At 41.1% G+C, this 10,018-nt stretch overlaps 1 pseudogene; it reads right to left on the minus strand.

The window, feature by feature from the left end:
* LOC110259651 lies at positions 7,722 to 8,497 on the minus strand (annotated as a pseudogene).

A 10,018-nucleotide genomic window follows, 5' to 3' on the forward strand; every position in this document is an offset into this window, starting at 1 on the left:
AGTTTGGGGGGTGTGGTGATGTGCTTAAGTTGTAGGGTGGAAATCCTGTGAAATCGGATTGTGATGACCATTATACAACTACAGATGTGATCAATTCATTTGAGTAATAAAACATTTTAATTTTGTTTTAATTTAAAAAAATAAAAAAATTTAAAGAAGAAAATGTTCATAATGATTAAGATTGTTCTTTTATAAACAATAAGTGGTCAAACTGATGTCAAATCAAATTTGAAAATGAGAAATCAATATTCATCAGCAATCAAAACCAAGCTGGTTCAGTGGGGTGGTATTTAAAAATTTTCCCAAAACTTCCTAGACTCCCAACAGCTGTTCACATCAGTAATACAAGTCCCCTAAAGTTTATTATTTTATTTAAGTTATGTTTGTTATGCTAGGAATTCCTTTTATATATTTTCCACACTTCCTGTGTTTTGCTTTAAGTTTTCAAATGCTGGAAATCCTTCGTATACATACAAACAAGCTATCAATCCTTTTTGTTTATGATGTTCAAAGTATAAAAACTATCATAAAAAGAGAATATTCCTGCTGCATAGCAAAGAGAACTCTATCTTGTCACTTGTAATGGAACATGATACAGGATAATGTCAGAAAAAGAATCTAGGAGTTCCCGTCGTGGTGCAGTGGTTAACGAATCCGACTAGGAACCATGAGGTTGCGGGTTCGGTCCCTGCCCTTGCTCAGTGGTTAACGATCTGGTGTTGCAGTGAGCTGTGGTGTAGGTTGCAGACGCGGCTCGGATCCCGCGTTGCTGTGGCTCTGGCGTAGGCTGGTGGCTACAGCTCCGATTCAACCCCTAGCCTGGGAACCTCCATATGCCGCGGGAGCGGCCCAAGAAATAGCAACAACAACAACAACAAGACAAAAAGACAAAAAAAAAAAAAAGAAAAAGAATCTAGATATATATACATACATGTATGACTGAGTCAATTTGTTGCACAGCAGAAATTGAAAGAACATAGCAAATCCACTCTAATAAAAAAAATGTTTAAATATAAAAGGAAATTTTTTAATTAAAAAGTAAAGCAAGAGAGATACCAAACATACATATGTAGAACAGAAAATCAGGTCGAGAGAAAAATAATAAAAATTATAGTAGATGATCACAAAAAACTTTATATTGAATTATTTAAAGTATCAAAAATATGACTATCTAGAAAAAGTTACTATGAAGTATCAGAAATCATTCTGATAATAAATGAACTATACTTGTGAAATTGAAAAATTAGTAGAGTAGCACAACCCTTTGAGGGGAGCCACATAGCCTTTAAAAACTCTTCTGAAAATACTAAAACTTCTCTAGGCTTTAATTTTATGATATGACATAGCAATAATACAAAGACCTGTCAAAGACACTACAAAAAAGATAACTAAAATGAATTCTATGTGGACAAGAAGTGAGTACCCTGAGAGTTGAGAAAGGATTAATAATTCAGAAATCCATTGTAGATTAATAAATGCATACCTCACACAAAGGGATACATTCTGCAAAAAAAAGAAAACTCCACTTAACAAAATTTAAAATCAAAATCATACATAAATTTAAAAATGCTTCCAAAGAGCAGGGGGTTACAGCCCAAGGTGTGTGGTGTGAGGACCACTTGTAGTACATAGAGAAAGAGAAGAAATTTCCCTAAATGATAAGGAAGATCTAGCACAAACGAACAGACAGTGTCAATACCTGAAATGTCAGTCAAATTACCAAGGAAGTTATCAGTAATATCAGAGTGTCTAGGCTCCACATCAATTCCCTTTAATTCACTCTAGAGTCTGGAGTCCTCTTAGCAACCACAAACCTAAAATCGGTAGGTTTTTTTTTTTTTTTTACTAGACCCTCTTAGCCATTACTCGTTTCCCTGTCCCTGAAGTTATTTCCTGCTCACAAAAGCCCTTTACATGTGAACATATACACACCCCTCTTTCTGAAAGCACGTACTAAGCCCAAATGAGTCACCCAGATGACAGCACGGAAGACGAATCTGAAGTCACTGATGGATGGATGGAAGGATGCATGGGGAGAGATTGCCAGAAAGAAAGTTGGTATGAGATCCAAACAGACCTGGGATTAGCAAGATGACAATATACTTCTTGGTCTGGGGTGGGTGAGCTGGGAACACAGGGACATTCAAGGAGCATTTATCCTTTCAGAGGCATCCAGGGTTGAATTCTCAAAGCTCCTAATTAATGTTCCTAAGGTGACTCTATTTCTAAACAGCCTAGCTCTTTAAGGGAGAGAGAACCATTGTGAAATGGTAGCTAGGACAATTCTATTTCCATGTGGGGAGTTTGGGGACAGTGAACTTTTTTCATGGTGGTGGTTCTCTCCTTAGGGATGATGTCACGGTTCAGGATTCTCTCTGAACTATATCCTGTTAGAACGTGAGCTGTGTGTTCTTTGCCAGTCAAGAGCTTTAAATACAATTGTATAGGGCCTGCTACATCTCTGACAGCACCTTAAATCAAAGACTGGCCCTATCAGATAAAAATCTAATAATACATGATGCTGTTTAAAAAAACCTTATTAATAAAAACACTGAGGGGAAGGATGGAATGGGAATTTGTGATTGGCATATGCACACAGTGGTATATGGAATGACTGGTCAGTGGTGAAAGAGAATTCTACCCAAAATTCTGTGATAATCTATGTGGGAAAAATCTGAAACAGAATGGATATATGTACATGTGTAACAGAATCACATTGTTGTACAGCAGAACTTATCACAGGTTTGTAAATCAACTATACTTCCATTTAAAAATGAAAAAAATTAGGAGTTCCCATCATAGCTCAGTGTTTAGTGAATCCACCTACAAACCATGAGGTCCTGGGTTTGATCCCTCACCTTGCTCAGTGGATTAAGGATCCAGCATTGTGGTGAGCTGTGGTGTAGTTTGCAGATGCTGCTTGGATCCCACGTTGCTGTGGCTCTGGCGTAGGCTGGCGGCTACATCTCTGATTTGACCCCCAGCCTGGGAACCTCCATATACCACGGGAGCAGCCCTAGAAAAGGCAAAAATCAAAAAAAATAAAATTAAATAAATAATTAAAAAATAAAAAATGAGAGAAATTTAAAAATTAAACTATTGGTGTTTCCCTGGTGGTTCAGTGGTAACAAACATGCCTAGCATCCATGAAGACTCCTGTATCATCCCTGGCCTCATTAAGTGGATCAGGAATCTGGCATTGCCCGGAGCTGTGGTATAGGTCATGGATGCAATTCAAATCCCCCATTGCTGTGGCTGTGGTGTAGGCTGGCGGCTGCAGCTCCTTTGGAACCGTAGCCTGGGAACTTTCATATGCTGTGGGTTCTGCCCCCAAAAGAAACAAAAGAGTAAATAAATAAACAAATAAATAAATACTGAATACCACCATCTTTATCATTATTAGCTAATTTATTAATAACCCTGACATAAGGGTTATGATTTCTCTTTTAGAGATGAGTAACCGAGTAGGGAGAAACTGACCACCTTGCTGCAATTACAAACAGCAAATGTCAGAGTTGAGAGTGGAACAGAATCTGACTTCAGAAGAGGTAGGAAATTGTGGTATGGGAATTTGAAAATGAAAAAGGGCCCTTATATATCAATGCAAAAGGAAGGACTAGTATAGCCTCAGAACAGAATGGTTTTTCAAATTGAAAGGTTTATACATCCCACTGAACAAAAATCATTCATAGGTGGAGTGAATTTTTTAAATAAATATGTATATTTTGACCTATTAGAAGAAATGGTTGAAAACCATGTTGTAAGACAGAGACAAAGATTTTAACAATATGATGGAAAATCGAAATTGATAAAGAGAAAAACTGGTCACTATAAATGCATAAAAATGTATGACAAAATATAGCATCCACAAATTTAAAGGAAAAGCCAAAGATGAAAGAAGACACTGAAATATAGATAGCAAAGGAGTACTGTCTAGAACATATAAATTAAAAAAAAACTCAGGAGTTCCCATCATGGCACAGCAGAAACAAAACCAACTAGGAACCATGAGGTTGTGGATTCAATCCCTGGCCTCCCTCAGTGCATTGAGGAGCTGGTGTTACTCTGGCTGTGGCATAGGCTAGCAGCTCTAGCTCTGATTAGACCCCTAGCCTAGGAGCCTCCATGTGCTGTGAATGCAGCCCTGAAAAGACAAAAGACAAAAAAATATATATATACTCCAAAGAATTGGTAGGGAAAGATCAAAATCTCTGTTGGAAATTGGAGACATCAATATGAAATTTTCAGAAGTATAAATGATTTGATTTTCTTTTCTTCTCTACTGAAGAGTGATGTTGAGCATTCTTTAAATTACCTGTTGAATATCAGTGTCTTCTTTGGAAAATGTCTACTGGGATCTTTTGCCCATTTTAGTTGGATTGCTTTTATTATATTTTTTGTATGAGTTCTTCCTATACTTTGCAAATTAACCCCTTATCAGAGAACCGACTTGCAAAATTTTTCTCTCATTCAGTAGGTGGGCTTTTGAGTTTGGTGTTGGTTTATTTTGTAGTGCAAAAGCTTTTTGCTTGACTGTAATCCCACCAGTTTATATTTGCTTCGGTTGGTTTTACTTGGATCAACTTTTTTGCATTTTTATTTCTTTCATTTCTGAAAGATTTATGGAAGTATATTTGATTTTCAGCTTTGTGATAATTGTTCTAGAATAAAGAGACTCACTTTTACATATACACACACCCATTCTTTTCCAGATTCTTTTTCTATATACATTATCACTGAATGTGGGGTCGAGTCCCCTGGGCTATGTGCCAGGTCCCCATGGACCAGTCATTCCATATACCTCAGTGTGCATATGCCAATCCCAAACACTCAGTCTACCTTTCCAGGACAAATTTTTTTGCATGTGTTCTGGAAATGGCTCTTTCATAGTTCCATGGGTAATTTTGAGGGGAGAGGATGAGAGAAAGGAACTACTAGTAAGAGGAGCAGCCATGGGTCCAACTATAGCTTCTGGTCGTGGAGGGGCCTCAAGGCCACAAGGGATCCTCAGATTCTCCCTCCTGTGTTATCCATTCTCCATCCCCCTCACCCTTGAATGACATCTCTGCTCAACTGGATGGCTCACCTGGTGGGGTGACCCTGATCCACAGCCCTGAGGGTTCTGAGCCCTGGGCATCATTTCTTTCTCAGACCATGCCTGCTGTACTTGACCACATACTGTCAAAATGCAGGAAAGTCCTACCAAGTAAGGATAACACAGACATTTCTAAACCCCAAAAGGAAACTCGGTTCCCATTAAGCACGTACGACTTTACTCTCTGTACTGGAAACCACCAATGTGCTTTCTTTCTCTATGGATTTACTGATTATGGGTATTTCTGATGAATGGGATCATACAATGTGTGGCCTTTTTCTCTGGCATCACTAATTGAGAATAATTTTGGTGAGAGGCACCCACATTCTAATGTGTGTTAATATTTCATTCCTTGAAAAGATTATTGGGAGTTCCTGCTCTGGTGCACTTGGTTAAGAATCAGACTGCAGTGGTGAGGGTTGCTGCAGAGGCTTGGGTATGACCCCCATCACCCTGGGCAGTAACGGTTAAAAGTGTGGGGTTGCCTCACCTGTGGCTTAGATTGCAGCTGTGGCTCTGATTTGTTCCCAGGCCCAGGAAGGTCCATGTGCCATGGTTGCAGCCATTAAAATAAAATCTTTTGAATGTTTATTGGCTTAACATTTAATTTCTCCATCCCTTTCTAAAAAATTTTTATTAGAGTATAGTTGCCTTCCTTCAAGGTTGTGTTAATTTCAGGCATAGAGCAAAGTAAATCAGTTATACATATAAAAGTTCCTTTTCAGATTCTTTTCCCATAGAGGTTATTACAGTGTTGTAAATTTCCCTGTGCTAGACAGTAGGTCCTTGTTACCTGTCTAGGTTTTATTGCCTTTTTTTTTTTTAGGGTGGCATCCACAGCATATGGAGGTTCCCAGGACAGGGGTCAAATCAGAAATGTAGCTGTCAGCCTTCACCACAGCCACAGGAACATGAGATCCAAGCCACATCTGCCACCTACACCACAGCTCACAGCAATGCCGGATCCTTAACCCACAGGGCAAGATCAGGGATCTAACCCACATCCTCATGGATACTAGTCAGGTGTGTGAACCACTCAGCCATGATGGGAACTCCAAGTTACCCATCTATCTTATAGATAATAGTGTGTATATGCCAACCCCAACCCCTCCATTCCTTCTTATGACTGAATAATGATCCATTGTATGTATGGACCACAATTTGTTTATCCAGTCATCCATCAATGGACAATGGGGTTATTTCCATGATTCTCTTGTTGTGAATATGCTGCTATAAACATGCATGTATATCCAGTAGATTCCGTCTTCATTTTTGATTAATTGGAAGTAATTGCTGAGCCATATGGTAAATCTATTTTATCCCAAGAAACTTCCTGAAAGTCTGTTCTTGTCTCAGAAGCAGCTTTTCAGGGAACATGACCTGCAGCAGTATGTACAGGGACCTGTGAGAGCTTATTTGTGACACCTGGGGATCTGGAGCTGGGAGGGACTTCCCTTAGGAAGTGACAGCTCAACGGAGAACAAACTCGAAGATTTTCTCCTTCCTTCCTGTGCTCCTTCCTTCAGTTCGATGGCATAGGTGTTTTACACTGTCTGTACTTTCAAAACCTCGTTGCATTTAAACATTGAAATTACCCATAAAAAATAATTATTTTTAAGCAGGCTAAGAAGGCTCAAAAGATTAACATCACAAAACAATTATAGCAAAAACCTGGATTGGGAGACCTTTATGCAGAAAGAACGTGGAGACATTTTGGAATAAAAATGTGATAAAGAGTAAGGATGACAGATTAGAGCATATAGAGAGGATATGGGTTACTTTTTAGATTGTATCATAAAATGGATGGCTAACACAAATTCTGCCATTTATTTGAAGAAAAGAGTGCTTAGTCAGTTTGGACTGCTGTAACAAAACAACAACAAACAAAGGGGATTTTAAGCAACAAAAATATATTTCTCCCAGTTCTGGAGGCCAGACGTCTGAGATCAGGAGGCCAGCCTGATCCAGTTCTTGTAAAGATGCTTTTCTGGGTTTCAGACTGTCCACTCCTCATTGCATCCTCACTGAGCAGAAAAGAGAGAGAAAAGGCAAGTTCTCTCATGCTCTCACAATGGTACCCCTCCCATCATGAAGGCTCCATCCTCATGACCTCATCAAAACTTACTTACCTCCGCACATCCCAATACCATCACACGAGGGGGTAGAGTTTCAACACAAATGTTGGGGGCCCAAACATTCCGTCCAGAATAAGGATGCATGGGGCAATGCAAGCTTTTATTGAGAATGTGAAGGGCTATTACTAAGACCACTGATACGTTTGTTTCCAGAGAGATCTAAAATACAGAATAAGGTCTATGAGGCACTCATTCCCCAAAACAGTCCTTGGCCTCAATGGACAATAAGTAAATTTTGCCATTCTGGTGGGTGAATTGATGACTATCTTGATATGTCTAGCCGTTAGGTAGAGGAGACAAAGAATGAACATTTGTGCAGGGAAAAGGGGGTACCAAAGTCACAAAAGGAAGTTCCTGGGAAGCACTTGCTTTTGGAGGTAAAAACATGAAAAAAACTTAAGCAATGGTATTTCAGGGGAAAAGGGACAAGGCACAGGCTCAGTGAAAGCACAGATTCAGTATTTCTGGCTGCCGGGATTTGACTCTTTTTTTCATAGTAACTCCCCAGTTGCAGCATCCATGGCTCTTCTCAAGGGGAAGAAAGACCTGCTGACAAATGTCCTCAGGGCCCCCTGCATGTCCCTGTTCCTCAGGCTGTAGATGAAGGGGTTCAGCATGGGGGTGACCACGGTGTACATCACTGAGGCCACTGCCCCCTTTGAAGAGGAGGGTGAGAAGGCAGAACTGAGGTACACGCCTAACCCTGTCCCGTACAATAAGGAAATGACTGTTAAGTGAGCCCCACAGGTAGAAAATGCTTTGTACCTCCCCTCTGTGGAAGACATTTTCAATATGGAGGAAAGAATCTTAGAGTAGGAATAAAGGACCCCAGTCAGTGGAGGAATACCCAGCAGACCAGTCACAGAAAACAGCACAATGTAATAGCTGAGAGCATCAGAACAGGAGGACTTGAGCACCTCAGTCAACTCACAGAAGAAGTGAGGAATTTCCATCTGTGTGTAGAACGAGAGACACAGCACCATCATACTGTAGAGAAGGACAATTACGAAACTGAGGGACAAAGAGACTAGAGTCAGCAGGCCGCAAAAGTGTGGGTTCATCATGATCATATAGTGCAGGGGTGACAGATGTCCACAAAGTGATAATAAGCCAAAATAGTCAGGAGGAAGTGGTCCAGGTCCAAAAAAAACAAGTAAAAATAAATTTAGGTGATGCAGCCTGCTTAGGTGAAGGCGTTGCTTGCTGTCTGGATGTTCACCAGCATTTTGGGGATGACAGTGAAGTTGAAACAAATATCCGAAAAAGATAGGTGGGAGAGGAAGAAGTATATGGGGGTGTGGAGGTGCGAGTCAGAGCTGACAGCCAGGATGATGAGCAGGTACCCAAGCACAGAGACCAGGTACTTTGGAACAGCCAAAGGAAGAGGAGCTGCAGTTCAGGATCCTCTGAAAGGCCCAAGAGGTGGAATTCCAAGACACCTGTTTGGTTTCCTGCATCCATGGAGCTGATAATTCTGCCTGGTAAGCAACAATGCCATGTGAATTAAATCAAACATATGGGGGTCCCCAAATATAAAAATATTTCATCCTAATAATGACACCTCAGAAAAAAAATACACACACACACACATTTTTGACCAAGAATCACACTCTGAGAGGATTATGAACACCATTATCTTACACATGTATCATGTGGGGGAATATCTATTCCCCTCCTCTGATCTTTATCACAAATTAGCCATTGCCTCGATGTTAATAGACCATCAAGCTTCATGATGTGGGTTGCTGTCACAATAATACTTCTCTACTTTGGCAAAGAGCAGCTGTCTTGTGTACCCTAAGTGTTCCCAATGACCCAGAAACTAAAGCATTATCCCCTAAAACCTTCAGAATTTGGGTAAGTCCATGCCAACACCAGCACATAACTACTTGAATATCACACACTCTCCTTAGGTTGGCAGCTTGCTTCCTTGCAATGCACAGTGTCCATCCCAGATCACACCCAGCGTGGTAGATGCCTGGGAGAACTGCCTCTCAAGTTCAACCTTTGCAGAGAGTACCTGGCAGGGCTGAGCAGAGTAGGCATCCAAGACCCTGAGAGGGCACACACCCTCCCACTCCCCTGAGTGTTTCTGCCTCTAACACCACCCCCGTTATGGCAAGAGATGCACAGGAAAATGAAGCTTGGAGACTGCCCTTCCAGGTCCACCTCCACTTGGCCAGGAGCAGCTCCTGAGGCGTGCCCTTGACTGTCTTCCCTCAGGGATGCTGTAAGATGTGCCAGGCTCCTACCACCATGGCCTTGGCATGTCTGGCACTTGAGGTCTATAAATAATAGACAACTTGCTTCTGGCCTGACAACAACAATGGCCATCACCTAGGTAACAGTAACAGACACTCTTTTAAACTCTTTCCTGATATTACCTCATTTAATCTTCACTGTAGCTCTAGGCAGCTGCTACCATTTGAACCTCCATGTTAACTGAGGTACAGGGAGGTCAAGTGACCTGCCTAAGGTCACACAGCCAGGAAGATACAGTGTGGGGATTTAATGCCCAGCATCCAGGCTTGTGCCTAGGAGTCAAATCGGACCTGCAGCTGCTGGCCTACACCACAGCCACAGCAACACCAGATCTGGAGTACTGTCTCTGACCTACACTTAATCTCACTGCAGCGCTGGGTCTTCAACCCACTGAGTGAGACCAGGGATTGAAGCCACTTCCTCACTGGATACAAGTCGAGTTGGTGACTACTGCACCACAAGGGCAACTCCTGGCAAATCCAATTCTACACTGAGAAATCAGGAGTTCCCCTCCTGGTTCAGCAGG

This window comes from Sus scrofa, chromosome 2 (assembly GCF_000003025.6).
Source record: "Sus scrofa isolate TJ Tabasco breed Duroc chromosome 2, Sscrofa11.1, whole genome shotgun sequence".
Taxonomy (NCBI): Eukaryota; Metazoa; Chordata; class Mammalia; order Artiodactyla; family Suidae; genus Sus; species Sus scrofa.